Source organism: Narcine bancroftii, chromosome 7 (genome assembly GCF_036971445.1).
Source record: "Narcine bancroftii isolate sNarBan1 chromosome 7, sNarBan1.hap1, whole genome shotgun sequence".
Lineage (NCBI taxonomy): Eukaryota > Metazoa > Chordata > Chondrichthyes > Torpediniformes > Narcinidae > Narcine > Narcine bancroftii.
The window spans coordinates 144,952,045-144,970,941 of NC_091475.1; the positions used below are offsets into that span (position 1 = coordinate 144,952,045).

General features: G+C 40.0%; 1 long non-coding RNA gene across 1 annotated transcript in view; it reads left to right on the top strand.

Annotated features, from left to right (window-relative positions):
* LOC138739951 (uncharacterized) overlaps nucleotides 1-17,371 on the top strand; it is a 35,468-nt gene extending 18,097 nt beyond the window's left edge. The window contains exons 2-3 of the long non-coding RNA XR_011342602.1: nucleotides 8,892-8,969; nucleotides 16,885-17,371. This is a non-coding gene — a long non-coding RNA (uncharacterized lncRNA). The remainder of the gene's footprint in view (nucleotides 1-8,891; nucleotides 8,970-16,884) is intronic.
* Nucleotides 17,372-18,897: the final 1,526 nt, after the last annotated feature.

An 18,897-nucleotide genomic window follows, 5' to 3' on the forward strand; every position in this document is an offset into this window, starting at 1 on the left:
GAACTTAGTCAAAAGCTTTACTAAAGTCCAAATAGACAACATCCACAGCTTTCCCTTCATCAACCTTTTTTGTAACCCCCTCGAAGAACTTAATCAGGTTTGTCAAGCATGATCTTCCCCTGACAAAACCATGCTGATTACTCCCTATCAATCCTGTACCTCAAAAAATTTGTAAATAGCATCCCTCAGAACACTTTCCATCAACTTGCCCACCACAGATGTCAGACTTACAGGCCTATAATTCCCAGGTTTGCATTTGGACCCTTTCTTAAACAGAGGAACCACATGCGCCACCCTCCAATCCTTTCGCACCACCCCCGTGGCCAGTGACATCCTAAATATCTCTGTAAATGGCCCCATTAACTGTCCACTAGCCTCCCTGAGTGTCCTAGGGAATATTTTGTCCGGTCTGGGAAATTTATCCACCTTTATCTTTTTTAACACAGCCATCACTACCACCTCGGTTATCCTTATATGCTTCATGACCTCCCCACTATTTTTCTTTACTTCAACTGGTTCAACATTTTTTTCCCTAGTGAATACCAAGGCAAAAAAAATCATTCAAAATTTCCCCCATTTCCTTAGACTTCTCACTCAGCCTACCCTCGCTATCTACAAGGTGTCCAATTTTATCTCTCACTAATCTTTTACTTTTAATGTATTTATTGAAACCTTTTGGATTTATTTTTATTCTGTCAGCCAAAGCCTCTTCATGCTTTTTTTTTGGCCTTTCAAATTTCTTTCTACACTCCTTGTAGTCCTCCTTCAACTTCTCAGCTCCCTGCTCTTTATACCTCTTGTACACCTCCCTTTTCTCCTAACCAAATTTCCAATATTCCTTGAAAACCAAGCCTCCCTATGACTGTGGCTTTTGCCTTAGATGTAGAAAAAGCCTTTGAGAGGGTATAGTGGAACTACTTATTTAACGTATTACAGAAGTTCAATCTGCCAGAAAAATATATTATTGGATTAAAGCATTATATAATGGACCATTGGCAAAGGTAACAGTAAATGGATATGTATCAAACCAATTCAAATTAAGTAGATCAACTAGGCAGGGATGTCCATTATCCCCCTCATTGTTCGCCTTAACAATAGAACCATTGGCAGAGCTGATAAGAATAGAAAACAAAAAGGGATAAAAATGAAGGAGAAGGAGTATAAAATCAGTTTATTTGCAGATGACATCCTAGTATACCTAACAGAACCAGATATATCAATAAAAGAATTATATAAGAAATTGAAAGAATATGGAGAAATATCAGGGTATAAGGTCAACGCAAATAAAAGTGAAGTGATGCCAATGAGTAACGTGGATTATACAGAACTTAAAAAAGAATCACCATTTAAATGGCAAGGACAAGCAATCTGATACCTAGGGATCAGGTTAGACAATAACTTAAGCCACTTGTACAAACTAAATTATCGGCCACTAATAAAGAAATTGCAGAAAGACTTAGAACATTGGAAAGAACTACCACTGATGTTGAAAGGGAGGGTGAACAGCTTTAAAATGAATGTGTTCCCAAGGATAAAATACTTAATTGAAACGTTACCAATTCCCTTAAGAGAAATTCTTTGATGAACTAAAGAGAATAATAAGGAAATTCTTGTGGAAAGGGGGGGAAACCAAGGGTAGAGTTAGATAAATTATCTGAGAGGTATAACCAAGGTGGTTTGCAGTTACCAAACTTCAGAAATTATTATAGAGCTGCACAATTAAGGTATTTATCAGACTTTTAACTGACGAGAGAAAAATCAGACTGGACTAAGATAGAACTAGATAAAATAGGGGAGAAGGTACCGGAACATATACTTTATAAGTGGGATTAAAAGCTGGTGCAATATAAAAGATCACCAGTATTGCATCATTTACTTAATATATGGAAGAAAATCCACGTAGAAAGGAAAAAAAAATGAATTACCAAATACTAAAATTGTTATTGACGCAAAATCCACTAATCCCTTTTACAATAGATTACCTTTCCTTTAGAGAATGGGAGAGAAAAGGAATCAAAAGAATAGAAAATTGTCTTTTGGGAAATAATTTATTAACATTTGAACATTTGAGTGACAAATATGGAATAACTCGCGTACAATGTTTGCATACCATCAACTGAAATCTTATTTAAAGGATAAATTGGGAAACAGATTGAGATTACCAGAAGGAAGCAGCTTTGAATATGTGATTACAGACACAATGATAATTAAAAGATTTATAACACTTTGACTTAACTTTGGCTTGGCTTCGCGGACGAAGATTTATGGAGGGGGTAAAAAGTCCACGTCAGCTGCAGGCTCGTTTGTGGCTGACCAGTCCGATGCGGGACAGGCAGACACGATTGCAGCGGTTGCAAGGGAAAATTGGTTGGTTGGGGTTGGGTGTTGGGTTTTTCCTCCTTTGCCTTTTGTCAGTGAGGTGGGCTCTGCGGTCTTCTTCAAAGGAGGCTGCTGCCCGCCAAACTGTGAGGCACCAAGATGCACGGTTTGAGGCGTTATCAGCCCACTGGCGGTGGTCAATGTGGCAGGCACCAAGAGATTTCTTTAGGCAGTCCTTGTACCTTTTCTTTGGTGCACCTCTGTCACGGTGGCCAGTGGAGAGCTCGCCATATAATACGATCTTGGGAAGGCGATGGTCCTCCATTCTGGAGACGTGACCCATCCAGCGCAGCTGGATCTTCAGCAGCGTGGACTCGATGCTGTCGACCTCTGCCATCTCGAGTACCTCGACGTTAGGGGTGTGAGCGCTCCAATGGATGTTGAGGATGGAGCGGAGACAACGCTGGTGGAAGCGTTCTAGGAGCCGTAGGTGGTGCCGGTAGAGGACCCATGATTCGGAGCCGAACAGGAGTGTGGGTATGACAACGGCTCTGTATACGCTTATCTTTGTGAGGTTTTTCAGTTGGTTGTTTTTCCAGACTCTTTTGTGTAGTCTTCCAAAGGCGCTATTTGCCTTGGCGAGTCTGTTGTCTATCTCATTGTCGATCCTTGCATCTGATGAAATGGTGCAGCCGAGATAGGTAAACTGGTTGACCGTTTTGGTACATTAAGCTGCAATTGAAGGAAAATGATGAAATAAGCTATAAACCTAAACAAAAGTGTGAAAAAGATTTAAACAAAGATAAAGAATGAAGCATGGGAAAAGTTAAGTTCTGGAACTATGAAGAATGCAATAAACACAAGGTTACGCATGATACAGTATAATTGGTTACACAGGTTATATATCACTCCTTAAAAATTAAAAGAATGAGATTCAACATTATCAGATAGGTGTTTTCACTGTAACAAGGAAATGGGAACAACAATACATGCAATTTGGGCAAGTACAAAAGTGAATACATTTTGGGAAGAACTAAATCAGGTATTAAATAAAATCACAAAAAAACAACATACCAAAATATCCAGAGATCTTTCTTTTAAGTAACATAAGAAGTAAAGAATTAGGCCTCAAATTGGATAAAGCACAAAAAAAAGATTCATTTTGATAGCCTTAGCGGTAGCAAAAAAATGTATAATGTTAACTTGGAGAGGCTGAGAATACAGCAATGGTACATGGAAATGAATAAATGTATTCTATTGGAAAAAAATAACATATAATTTAAAAAATAAAGTCACATTGTTTGAACAATTTGGGAACCATACATGGACCTTAAGAGAGAGAGCTTGCCTCGGACCTCCATCCCCTAAAATGATAAGAAGACAAAGCAATTTGATTTAGTGTATAAAAGTAGATGACACATTTTCTTTTGTTTTTCCTTTGTATGAAGATATTGTTTTATGGTTTTATTGTATTGGATATGTTGAATATTTATTGTTTTGAAGAGAGGTGGTGAGGGGGAGGGAGGGAAGGGGGGGGGGGGAGAAGAGAGAAAATGCCACTGTGTATATTTAATGAGAAACGTTTGTACATATTTTGGTTAATATGGTTCACAGTGTAAAAAATAAGAAAAAAAAAATTAAAAAGATAGCCAGTTAGAGGGTTTGAAATATGTCCATTTTAATGTTAGGAATATTGTGAATAAAGAGGATGAAAGTAGAGCATGAATCAATATGTGGAAGTATGATATTGTGGCCATTACTGAAACCTGGCTGGAGGAAGGGCAGGAGTGGCTGATGCAGGTAGTGAGGTTCAGGTGTTTTAAGAGGAATAAGATGGGAGATAGAAAGGGGGGAAATAGCATTACTTGTCAGCGATAGTATCACACCTATAGAAAGGGAGGACAATGCAGAGGGAGTGACAACTGTGTCAGTGTGGGTGAAAGTCAGAAATGGGAAGGGATCTATCACTGTGCTGGGAGTAGTCTATAGGGTGCAAATAGCCCTCAGGACACCAAGGAGCAGATAAGTACGCAGATTTTGGAATGGTGTGGCAAATGCAGGGTTATAGTTATGGGTGATTTCAACTTTCCTAAAATTGACTGGAACCTTATCACTGCAAAAGGGATAGATGGGGCTGAATTTGTCAGGTGTGTTCAGGAAGGATTCCTGATACAGTATAAGAGGAGAGGCCACACTGGATCTGCTTCTGGGTAATGAACCTGGTCAGGTGGCAGACCTCCTCCTCTGGGGGAGCATTTTGGTAGAGTGACCACAACTCCCTTAGCTTCAACATAGTTATGGAAAAGGATAAAAGCAGAAAAAAATAAGTAAGTGTTTAACTGGTGGGGGGGAGGGGGGGTGCTAATTAGAAGGAGATGAGGCAGGAACAAGTGAGAGTAAATTGGAAACATATTTTTAAGGGTGAAAGCACAGAAGTAATGTGGAGAAAGTTTAGGGACCACTTGTGTAGGGTTCAGGAAAGGTTTGTCCCAATGGGACAAGGAAAATATAATAGGAAAAAGGAACCATGATTGACTAAGCAGGTGAAGCATTTTGTCAAGAGGAAGATGAAAGCATATATTACATATAGGAAGCAGGAAACATAAAGGGCTCGTGAGAAATATATGGTAGCCAGGAAGGAGCTTAAGAAAGGACTTAGGAAAATATGAATGGGGGGGGGGGGAATGAGAAGGCCTTGGCATGTAGAATTATGGAGAACCCCAAGGTGTTCTATGCATATGTGAAGAACAGAGGATGACAAGAATGAAAGTGGGGCCATTCAAGGATAAGGGAGGAAACATGTGCCTGGAGACGGAGGATGTTCGAGAGGTCCTAAATGAATACTTTACTTCAGTATTCAGAAGATAAAAGGACCTTGATCAGGACGAGGTCAAAATAAAACAGGCCTGTCTGCTGGACAATGTGGAGATTGAGAAATAGGAAGTATTTGATCTTCTTAAAAACATGAAGATTGATGTTCCTGGGGCTAGATATGACATACCCTAGGTTGCTGTGGGAAGTGAGAGAAGAGATAATTCAGGCAGTAGCTATGTTCTTTGAATCCTTTTTGGCCGCAGGGGAGGTGCCAGAGGATTGGAGAATGGCAAATGTAGTCCCCTTGTTTAAAAATAGGTAATAGGGCAAATCCTGGGAATTATAGACTGGTGAGTCCTACGTCAGTGGTGTGCAAATGAATGGAGAGGATTCTTAAGGATAGATTCTATGAGCATTTGGAAAATTACAGTCTACTCAAGGATAGTCAGCATGCCTTTATGAAGGGAAAGTTGTGCCTCTGGTCCTACTGAGTAGCTAGCAACAGAAATTGATGAGGGTAGGGTGATAGGTGTGGTCTCCGTGGATTTTAGCAAGGCATTTGACAAGGTCCCCCATGAGACTCATCCAGGAAGTCATGAGGCACAGGATCACTGGACCTTAGCTGTGTGAATTCTTTTTAAAATGGCTTGCAGTAAGAAAGCAGAGAGTAGTAGTGGAAGGAAAGTATTCTGCCTGGAGGTTTGCGACTAGTGGAGTGCCGCAAGGATCTGTTCCGGGAACCCTGCTCTTTGTGATTCTGGATGAAGAGGTGGAAGGATGGGTCAGTAAGTTTGCAGATGACATGAAGGTTGGAGGTGTTGTGGACAGAGCAGAAGGTTGCCAAAGACAGGACGCAGAGTTGGGCAGAAAAATGGCAGATGGATTTCAATCTGGATAAATGTGAGGTAATGCATTTGGGATGGACAAACCAGAAGTCTGAGTACAGAGTGAATAGTCAGTTAGTTAAGAGTGTGGATGAGCAGAGGAACCTTGAGGTTCAAATCCAAGCATCCCTCAAGGTTGCCACACATGATAGGATAGTTAAGAAAGCCTATGGGCTGCTGTGATTCATTAATAAGGGGATTGATTTCAGGAGTAGAAATGCAATGTTGCTACTCTACAAATCTCTGATGAGACCAAACTTAGAGTATAGTGTTCAGTTCTGGTCACCTCCTTTAAGGAAGGATTTGGAGGTTATAGTGATGGTCCAGAAGAGATTTACCAGGAAGTTGCCTGGATTAGAAAACAAGTCTCATGTGGCAAGGTTAGTAGAAATGGGACTTTTCTCTTTGGAGGATAGAAGAATGAGAGGAGTCTTGATAGAGGTCTACAAGATTATGAGAGGGTGGACAGCCAACATCTATTTCCCAGGGCAGGAAAAGCAAACACCCAAGGACTAATGTACAGGGAAGTTTAAGGGAGACATCAGGGATGCTTTTTTTTAAAAATATATATAAACACAGAACATTGTTGGTGCCTGGAATGCATTGTCAGTGATGGTGGTGGAGGCTGGAATATTTGGGGAATTTAAATGACTCTTAGACAGGAAAATAAATGAAAGAAAAATAGCAGGCTACAGGGTAGAGTGGATTTAGTACATTTTTTTTCAAGAATATATGAGTCGGCACAACATCAATGTCTGAATGCCTGTACTGTGCAGTAGTGTTCTATGTTCTACCTAACAAGATCAATGCAGCTTCAACAACAGTCAAGAAGCTCCACACCATACATGACATAGCAGCCTGCTTGATAGGCACCCCATTCACAAGCAGACACTCACTCCATCACTGATGCACCACAGTAGCACTTTGTACTATACAGTAAGGATTCCCAGCAGTAACTCAATGAGACTCCTCAGACAAAACCTTTCACCCCTCATGGCTTCTACTAGCTAGAAGGACAATGGGAGCAAAAGCAGGGGAACATCACCCTCCGAGTCACATAGCATTCTGACCTGGAAATATATCAATGTTCCTTCAATACAGCTGGGTCAAAATTCTGGAACTTCAATATCATTGTGAGTATACTTATGCATCAATGACTGCAATTGTTCAATCAAGTGCACATCATCACCTTTCAAGGGCAGTTTGAAATGGGCAATTAAATTCCTTGAATGAAATGAAACAAGCATATGCATCAAGGAAGTCAGTAGGACCAGTGACTTCATTGCCTACAGGCTAACATCGGGAATCTGAAAGGTTAACAATTTTGTTCTCTTCTGAATCTAACGCATCACTTTCATGAGCACATCATTGCAATTGGTAGATGTACCACTTCATAGTTCCTCTAAACTAGGGTCAATGCAGACCTCTGATGTGTATATATGGAATTTACACATTCACCCTGGGTCCACCATGTACTTAGTTTTCTTCCAATATTCCAAATACTTTGATGGGTAGGTTAATTGTCCTCTGTAGATTGCCTCTTGTGTGTAGGTGGGTACAGAAGAAGGAATGGATGGAATTGTGGAGTGAATAAAATGGGATCAGTCTAGGATTAGCGTAAATGGGTGCTTGACTGATGGTGTGGATTCGGTGAGGCAAAGGACCTGTTAGTGTCCTGCCCGATACTGTGACTGGCAGACTCGTGTCTATTTTCCATGAAGTACTGACAATTCATTTTCTTCTAAAATTAAGTCATTGTAATTTGTAGGTAATAATGTGTGAATAGAGAATGCAAAAGGTATATATCCTTAGCCCAAAGAAACTTGTAATGATTTTCAGAAGAGGAGACAATTGTCAAATGAAATCCATCTGAAACAATAAATGTGATTAGTTGTTGAATCTTTGTTATTCTGACAAAGTAGTGTGTGTGTGTGTGTGTGTGTGTGTGTGTGTGTGTGTGTGTGTGTGTGTGTGTGTGTGTGTGTGTGCGTGTGTGTGTGTGTGCGTGCGTGCGTGCGTGCGTGTGTGTGTGTGTGTGTGTGTGTGTGTGTGTGTGTGTGTGTGTATGTGTGTACACTGAATCTTAACCTAGTCAGCTGCTACCTATTAGAATAGCCATGGTAATTCTTGTTTATACCATTCTCTTCAATTTAATCTGAGAGAAGTGACACCAGGAAATAACAAATGAAGAGATAATCACAAGATCAAAAAAAAAGAGTAGACAAGCACTTCTTCTGATGCCCTTTCCAAACATTTGTACAATTTATTGAAAAGACAAATCACTTCCTGCAAGTCATGGCTTCAATGAAGTTATTCCTGCATGGTTTTATCCAATTCTTAAAGTACTGATTCCTGTACAATGGCGGAGAACCATTATATTATGGTCAACAGCAAATTAAGTCTCAAAACAATTCAAGTGCATTTATTTCCTCCATCATTTAATGTACATCATTAATGGTTAGTTTGGCAATCTCTCCAGCAAAAATTTTCTTTAGATTGTAAAACTTAGCATATTGCTCCATCCAGCAAATACAGTGAGGTTGACTGGTGTAAATTTCATTCAGTCCCAGACATTGCATTTCTTTAGACCATTGTTAATCAACATTACACCTGACTAAGTTAAGTTCAGGAAAATGGAGACTGATCTATTTTGCTTTCAGTTCCATATGATATGCTTAGTCAGTGCTGTTTTCTTAAGAAGAATTGTCATTTAAAAAAAAATAGTGCCTTATTTTGTCCTGGTTGGCCTTCATTTATCTAATGTATGTGGTCAAATTCTCTTACAGTTGAGAACATATTTGCTTTCCTCTTTTAAATCCTGAACTATTTCTTAATTTTTCTTCACATTCATGAAAGATTTCTCTTTTCTATTAGCCTACTGTGAAAAAGATGAGAGCAGAAGGAATGCCAGTAAAACAGCAGGGGAAAGAAGGAAGAATAAAATCAAAGAGGGTAAATCAATATATTTACACTTCACTGAAAATTTTTAACTATATTCACTCCAAAGCAGGAATAGAACTGCTTGAAAAAAATTGCAAATTGAATGTGCTTGAGCAGGTTTGACTATGTGCAGCTATAAACACTATCTTTGTTTTTAAAAAAGTAACCTACCCCAAAGGCATATATGCAAATATAGGTATGCCCTCTAGGTGCAATTCATTTTTGGCATGTATGAGATATGACAATGTTCTTCATGACAATATTTCATGGAACATAGAACACAGAATGTAGAAAATAGAACATAAAACACTTCAGCACAGCACAAGCCTTTTGACCATCAATGTTGTGTTGACCCATCTATTCCCTAAAAACAATACTAAAGTCTTCCTACCCTGCAACCCTTTATTTTACTTCCATCCATGTGCCAGTCTAAGAGTCTCTTAAATATCCCCAATGTTTCAGCCTCCACAACCATCCCTGGCAAAGCATTCCAGGCACTCACAACTCACTGTGTAAAAAAACCTATCCCTGATGTCTCCCCTAAACTTCCCTCCCTTCACTTTGTAAACACGTCCTCTGGTGTTTACTATTCCTGAGCTGGGGGGAAAAGGGCATTGGCTGCCCACCTTAACTATGCCTCTTATAATTTTGTAGACCTCTATTAAGTCTCTTATCCTTCTACACTCCTTAGAGGAAAGTCCTAGCTTTGCTAACTTTGCCTCATAAGACTTATTTTACAATCCAGGCAACTTCTTGGTAAACCTAATCTGCACTCTCTCCATAGCTTACATCTCACTCCTATAATGAGGTGACCAGAAATGAACACAATCCTCTAAGTGTGGTCTCATCAGAGATTTGTAGAGTTGCAACATGACCTCTTGACTTTTAAACTCAATCTCCTATTATTGAAGCTCAACATCCCATTGCCCTTCTTAACTTTTCTTTCAACCTTGTGTACAAATAAGAGTCCTTAAATGAGTCTCTGATTGAGTTTGTCATTGAGGAGTCTGAAGATGGAGGGGTAGCAGCTGTTCCTGAATCTGATGGTGCAAGTCTTGTGGTACCTATACCTCTTTCCTGATGTATGGATTTGGAACCCGGGGTCCTTCTGCTCATCCACACTGTTAAGTATTTGACCATTCACCCTGTACTCAGTCTTCAGGTTTGTTCTTCCATCATGCATAATTTTATACTTATCTGGATTGAACTGCATCTGCCATTTTTTCCACCCAATTCTGTATCATGTCTATATCCTTTTATAACTTTCGACAACCTTCTGCATCATCCACAACTCTTCCAACCTCTGTACCATCTGCAAACTTATTGGCCTATCCTTCTGCCTCTTCATCTAGGTCATTTATAAAATCACAAAGAGCAGAGTTCCCAGAACAAAGACTTTCTGCCACCAGAGCCAATATATTTTTTTCTCATGCAATAGAAATGCTTCCATCTATTTTACATGAAGTATCAAACAGGGGAGTGATTTCCAGAGAAAATTGTTTGTGCAAAGAAGACCGAGATATAAGGGGACCTTTTCCTTTCCAATCAATTTTTCCCAGCCTAATTATGCAGAGCCATAAGCCACTCCTCAGCAGATGAAGGAATACAATTGTCAAGCATTCAATTTTCCGGGATCTGCCTATTACATGGTCGATTGCAGAATAATTCAATGCCTTTCCACCACTAAACCAATTGAAAACAATACAGCCAAAGCTAGAGAATTGTGTTTAATGGTATCCACACTTCTTCTATGAATCATACAGATATCCCAGTCCTCCAAGAATTCCTCATGTATATGCTGCCCCTCAACAATGAAAATCCCTCTGGAGTGCTATGTGTATATTTTATACTCTCAACTCTACTTCGCCAACACTTTTGAACTCTCCATTAAACTATCAGTCTGCTTGCTTGATCTGCAGCACTGGATGAGCATGAACTTCTTCCTGTAGTGAGAAGAATTCACTCAGAACACAGCCTTTACCTTCAGAAGAAATTTATTACAAGCTAACATCTACAGTGGAGTTATTTGGCTGAGAACAAATACTCACAGCCCTGGGTTTATCTTGTTTTTATATATTGTCTTATCTATGGTTTTCCCTTAATTCTAAGTAAGAATATTTTGTGAATACATGTACTACATATTTAGTTATTCAGTGAAAGCTACATGTGATGGTTTTGCATCTTGTGTGTTGTAAAGGTCATGTATAATTCTTTTTCTTTCTTAAATGAGCAATTGTAAGGAAGATTTCAGATTTATTGACAGAGTACAATCAAGATATCACATACAACCCTGAGATTCCTTTTTCTTCCTGTTGGGATGGCAGAATTACCACTAATTGGTAGTGTTAAAAAATAAACTGTAAACAAATAAAAGCACTATAAACAGATAACAAATGTAAATAAACTGACTGTGCAATACAAAGAGAACAAAATAAAATCAAAAAAAGTGTACAAATAAGAGTCCTTAAATGAGTCTCTGACTGAGTTTGTCATTGAGGAGTCTGAAGATGGAGGGGTAGCAGCTGTTCCTGAATCTGATGGTGCAAGTCTTGTGGTACCTATACCTCTTTCCTGATGACAGCAGTGAAAATAGAGCATGTGCTCAGTGGTGTGGGTCTTTAATGATTGCTGCTGCTCTCTGACAGCAGTGTTCCCTGTAGATGTACTCAATAGTAGGGATGGTTTTGCCTATGATGTCTTGTTACTTTTTAGAGGACTTTATGCTCAAGGATATTGGTGTTCCCATATCAGACCATGATGTAGTTGGTCAACACACTTTCCACCACACCTCTATAAAAATTTACCAGAGTTTCGGGAGTCATGTCAAACCTCCACAAACTCCTGAAGAAGTAGAGGTGGTGATGAGCTTTCTTTATTATGCCATTGGTGTATTGGGTCCAGGGAAGATTCTCTGAGATAGAGACTCCCAAGAACCTAAATGCTCATCCTCTCCACCTCTGATTCTTCCAATGATCACTGGATTGTATTCCTCAGCCTTTCCTTTGCTGAAGTAAAAAAATCAGCTTCTTTGTTTTGGTGACATTGAGTGTAAGGTTATTGTTGGAGCTCCATCCAGCCAAGTTTGCAATCTCAATCCTCTATGCTGACTCATCTCCTTCTTTTATACAACCCACTTCAGTGGTATCATTGCCAAATTTGTGGATGATGTTATTGTTATACCAAGCTACACAGTTGTAGGTGTAAAGTAAGTAGAGCAGGTGGCTAAGAATAAAGCCCTGTTGTGCTCTGGTACTGATGGAGATTGTAGAGGAGAAGTTCTTAGCAAGTGGTCTCGAGGTGAGGAAACCCATGATCCAATTATACAGTGGAGTGTTAAATCCAAAGTCTTGGAGTTTGCTGATCAATTTTGAGCAGATGATGGTGCTAAAAGCCAAACTGTAATCGATAAAGTGCATCCTGTTGTATGCATCTTTGCTGCCAGGTGTTCCAGGGCTTTGGGCTTTTTGTAGAGCCAGTGAGATGGCATCCGCCATAGACCTGTTACTACAATTGGTGACTGGAATGGATCTATGTCACTGCTCAGATAGGAGCTGATACACTTCATCACCAGAGTTTCAAAACACTTTATCACTATTAATGCAAGTGTTATTGGTCTATATTCATTAAGGCAGGTTACTACACTCTTGTGTACTGGTATGATTGACACCTGTTTGAAACAGGTGGGTGTCTTGCACTGCTGGAATGGGATGTTGAAGATATCCGTGAATAGCTTGGTTTGTTTATCTGCACAGATCTTTAATACTCGGCCAGGTATTCCATCCAGACTGGATGCTTTCCTCGGATTCACTTTCCTGAAGGTAATATGCACATCATCCTCAGATATGGACAGGATAAGATCATCAGGGGACAGGGGACATCAGTTCCTGTCTTGGAGGTCATGGGATGGTTGTTATACATAGGTTCTTTCAGAGTTCACTGAGGTATCTGCAGTCATTTTTAATCCATTCTATCCAATTTTACCTGATCCCACAGCTAGAAAGTAGTCATTGCTTTTTTCACTTGCAAACAATGCATTGTATTTTATCCCAATCACAACATTCATTCTCTACTTGCTGAAACTATCCATCTCCTTGGCCTGAAGCAGATTTCTCGCAACTATGGCGGCACGTTTTATCAAACACTGAATGTGGCATATCCAGGTCATGTGCCACCCTAGGGCTGACACTGACATTGCCCCCATTAAAAAAAAACACACAAAAAGCTGCACAAAAAACCGCCACACACCAACCATGCAACTGCTGCCCAATTTATCTCTGCAAATTACACACACGTTTTGTTAATATATTAGAAGTTTGTGTTTCTTACACGCCATTCCATTCCCGGCTGGAAGGTGCGGTGTGCGGCTTCTATGCCTATGGCCTCCTGACAGTGACTTTGGGTCAGTGTTGATCAATGTCAACTCACTCGAAATGACTCAGATCACACCCCAGTCCTGTTCCCCATTCCATTGCTTGCTCTGAGTGCTCTTACTACTTACTGAATTGGGTGATGACGAAGAGCAGGTAGAAGAAGCCGCAGACCTCGGCTTAAACTCATCCGGGAGCCGAATCTGCACGACACTATTAACTATTATTAAACATAGAACTATTTAATCATACACTACAGCACAGAAAGCTCATGATAGAACCATTAAACCATATAACACTGCAAAACAACACAATACAGTAATTTTAAAAAAAAGTATATGCATACATATAGACACCAATTTGGGTACCTGGAACAACAATCAAGGAAAATAAATACTATACCTACCACACCCACACATACACCCACACACACACACCTCCCTACACACACCCCCACACACACCCCCAAACACCCCCCCACACATGTCCCCCACACATGCCCCCCCCCCACACACACACACACACACACACACACACACACACACACACACACACACACACACACACACACACACACACACATACACACACACACCTAATAGCTACTAGGTACTAGGAACTTACTAGGCCAAACTAGGGTTATTAATTAAACACTCTCAATCCTTTAAAAGTGGAGTATAGTGCATATCTTAGCCAACAGACAGCAACTTACCATTACCAACTATTTTTATGAGGTTGTTCTAGGCCTGGAGTGATCCAAGTGAAGCAGGTTGTCCCAATGGCAAAGAGGCAATTCATCTCAAGTACAGCATGGACCCAAGAGACTGAGTCACAACAATGGCAAAGAGGACCATTGGAGTACATATGACACCATTTATAGTGCTGGGGGGTCCAGCCCAGTGCCATCAAGCTCAAGCCATTTACAAGGCCAATGGACCTTATGGCTCAAGGCCAGGTACAAAGGTATTTAAATTGGCCAATGCAAGATGTGCAGTTAATGGGTGTGGGAAGGGTGAAACCTTGATTGGCAGTGTTGCTGGGTTGTGCTGTAACTGTCACAACCCTTCACTAGTCTCTCAGTCTTCTTCTTCTCCTCTCTTTGGCTTGGCTTCGCGGACGAAGATTTATGGAGGGGTAATGTCCATGTCAGCTGCAGGCTCGTTTGTGGCTGACAAGTCCTATGCGGGACAGGCAGACACGGTTGCAGCGGATGCAAGGGAAAATTGGTTGGTTGGGGTTGGGTGTTGGGTTTTTCCTCCTTTGTCTTTTGACAGTGAGGTGGGCTCTGCAGTCTTCTTCAAAGGAGGTTGCTGCCCACCGAACTGTGAGGCACCAAGATGCATGGTTTGAGGTGATATCAGCCCACTGGCAGTGGTCAATGTGGCAGGCACGAAGAGCTTTCTTTAGGGAGTCCTTGTACCTCTTCTTTGGTGCACCTCTGTCTCGGTGGCCAGTGGAGAGCTCGCCATATAACACGATCTTGGGAAGGCGATGGTCCTCCATTCTGGAGACATGACCTACCCAGTGCAGTTTGATCTTCAGCAGCGTGGATTCGATGCTGTCGGCCTCTGCCATCTCGAGTACTTCGATGTTGGAGATGAAGTCGCTCCCTCACTACATTACATACATACATACATACAATACGGAGTGGTCAAATGGTAATTCAGTCAAATAAATCTTCAGATCATATTACCCTTTTCAGTCACACACCATGCCATCACCAACATGCTTTTAATTCAAGAGTCACAAAGATCATACTCACTCACTCTGCAGAGTCTGCACTGGCAGAGGAAGAGCAGTTTCAGCAGAGCAGCTGCGAGCTATGGGTGCTGCTTGTGACTTGCCTGCTGTGTTGCTGCCTTCAGCTGGAATTGCCTTACTACCCCAAAGGGCTGCAGCCAACAGTCAGCGGCCCTGATAAGCGGCCTGATGAAATGCTGGCCTGGTGCCTGGAGCTGCGCTACATGGCAGTCAAGAGTAAATGGGATTGTGCTAGCCCAACTTGGATTTTGGGAAGGAAAGGAGAGGAAAGTGGTGTCCCTGATATTTGCCTCCCTGTTCTCTGCCCCACCTACCATACCCTAGATATGTCTATGAACATTGATTCACTAAGCAACCAATTCCACTTGAACAATATTACGTACTCTCCTCCTGCCTCAGCTTATCTGCTGGTGAAACTCTCTTCCATACAATTATCCATTACCTTCACTCTTGACTAATGTAACACAAAGTTCGCTGGCTTTCCTCGATTTACTTTCCAGCAAAGTGGCCACGCAAAGGTTTGCATCAAGTCCTATTCAACCATCGCTCTATCGGTTGCCAGCCTTCGTTGGCTTTCGATGAGTAATCATTAATTTTAAAATCCTCATTCTTGTTTTCAACAGTAATTTTCTACGACTTTATTATCTGCTGAGTACCCACGTTCTCTTTATCTTGGCCACTTGATCGTGCCCAAATTTAATCACTCTCGCGTGGGCAATTTGAGCTTCATCTATTCATATGTTTCGATTTCCATTCCTAAACCTCTCTAACGGTTTACCTTTTTTGAGTTTAAAAAGCTCTTTCAAAACCTTATTTGTTAACCTAATTTTGAGCATCTAGCTTTGTTAGCTATTTGTGAATTTGCATAATATCTGTTTGATAATACTATGAAATGTGTTCAGATGTTATGGTTTGTTAAAGCTATATGCATGATTTTTTTTGCTATGTTATCTATTGCACTGAATCAATTGTATTACCTTCTATTGTTACACTGAATAGCTTCATACATTATTTTAAGGTAGAAATATCTGATGGATTACCAATCAAAAGTTAATTGAAATTTAAAAAAAAACAGGAAATGCTGAGAATGCTCAATGGATCAGAGACCTTCTGTGGAGAGAAAATATAATTAATATTTCAGGTCAATTAATTTTTGGTTCTCAGTGAACCAAGCACTTATGTTGCTCAATTTACTGTTTTAATTTCAAATTGCCTGAAAGTATTTTCTTTGTTTTGTTTTTCAAAGAGTAAACAGATTATTCCAGCCTCTTGTGCAGTGTGGAGGAAGCTATTCAATATTGGATTTTATTAATTCAAATGGGTGCAATAATCTACTCATTTCTGTTCCCACACACTGAATATCCAATGGAGAAACACAATAATTGTTAAGTGCATTGAGAACCATTTCTGACCCCAAAAACTCAAGAGCTGCTGACTAGCAAATTTATTCAAAAATCCAAGTTTCTGAAAGTTCACCACAAAGAATTGCATTATGATTAGAAAACACACATTAACCTACATATCTCTGAAGTCTAGTCCAACATCTTCTGAAGAACCCAATTCAGCAGGAAAAGAGAAAAGGCAGGAGATAAATTCAACATAAGGTAGAAGCTGACAAGCTTTAAGAAGACCGATAGACAATAATTACATTTCAGCATAATAAATATTTGCTTGAGTATACATTACATGTAAGGTCATTTTATTTATAGATAGGTAATTTCATGTTGAAATTTAAATTGTAATGTATGGTTACCAGATGGTGTAATGGAAGATTTCAACTGTGTTTTTTACTTCTGCAGCTGCAAGACTGAGAACCTGCTTGTTATTTAGAATCAGCAGACACAATCTAATTTACACCATGAGGCCCAGGATGCAGTTTGGAATCAGAAGACAATGATCTAATTTACACTATGGGGCCCAGGGATGCATATGAATCAGTAGACATTATCCAACTTCCACCATGAGGCCCAGAGATGCAGTTTTCTTTTGTTGGTCGCAGACTTGTCAGGAGACCATGAAGATAATTAAATCATTTATTCAAAATGATTAGATCTGAAGTAAACAATTTTTGGGTAATATAAGCCATGGTCCCACTGCTGAAGTTTGAGACTCTCCAAGAGGTGGCAACATCTCTCCGCAAGAAGAAGAACTTCAAGAGTCCAGCTAACGTCCCGGTCGAGAGAGGTAGAGAAGTTGCTACCGGCGCCCCAACAACCCACGACAAGTGTGCAGTCGTTGCCTCGCTTCGGCAGTTGGGACCAGTCCAGGCGTTGATAAGTATAATTGGGAAGGGCTTGCATATTGTAATGTGAATTCAGCTTTAGATTTAGTAATAAAGCCTTGTATAAACTGAACTGCTCTCGGTGTGTGTGTCTATTTTCTTTTGGTAGGTCATACACTGTGACCAATCTAAAACGAACAAAATGAGAGGTATAAGTTTACCGAAGACAGATGGAACAGAGTTTTGCAAAGCCAATTACTTCCTATAAATTGGGATAATTTTTGGTACATTATGTGTGTTCTGAACACAATTAGGAAATGCTTTTGAATCTTCTGTACATGACAAAATTCTTAAAGTATCTTCACAAATGAATTCCATATCTACAACTTGCAGCCACCAGATCAATCTTGAACCAGTGCTGCTGTACCTTAATGTCACAGCACTGTGCTCTCTCTGCATCTCGGCTAACAAAGTTAAATAGGTTATAGTTAGAAATCCCTGATGTATTTTCAGAAGGCAGCCTGGACATCACTGACTACAGAGCTACCCAGAAATGGATACAATAAAACTAGGACTTACTTTGTATGATGCAATGTCCTGGGTGACTATCAAAGTGGCACACTCTGAACATGAATAATATTTACTTATTCTTGAAATGAGTACTTACAATACATTGATATTATAACAGTTCCACTCATGTCTCCTCATACCCTGCTTCATTTCACCAAGTGCACATCCATTTTTTTGTTTAATTACACACTTCACAACTTCACCCGAAAGCTTAAGTTAAACAGATTACTTCTGAAGGCTTTATTTTACTTATTAGTAATGCTCATTAAAAAAAGATTAAACTTCATTCACAAGCCAAAATATTGATATTCTTTCATAATTGACATCTCTCATAACATCTTGATGACATTCTCCATTCTGGAATTGCAACAAAACATTCTACTGATATCTGGTTTCATCCTCATGGTGTTTTTACTGCTTTTACAGAGCTTAAATACCCTTCTGTATTATTGATACTGGAAATGTAGATGATCTAAATATTGTCCATAGTTCACTGGTTATTGATTCCATTGCTCTAGAAATGAACCTTATTGATTTGCTTGCATCTTTATTACAATTCTGAACATTCTTTAACAGTATTTCAATGATGAGAATTGCTCTGCGATCTACCAAAGCATGAAAGCACAGATGAAACAGAAGTCTTTTTTCCTTATTATTTCCAGCTCAGTTTGATTTCTTCTATTTCTGGGAAATGAACAGACTACTGGCACAGTAGTGGCCCAGACAAATCAAAATCTCACAGCATGTTGCACTAAGACCTCAGGATCATGCATTTAATATATTGACCCAGTAGTGTTCTGACATCCATTACACCATCTCTAAGTTCGGACCTTGAATCTTCTGCTCATAAATGTTGACGACAACATGAGTAAATTCATCAAAAAGATTTATTTGCGCCAACACAAATAAAACTGTGGGGGGTGACAAAGAACAGGTGGAGGCTTGGTTCTGAATTTGAATAGTGGCTGATGAACTTTTCCTTGCTCTCTATGATCTGTGGGAAACAGCAAGCTTCACAAAT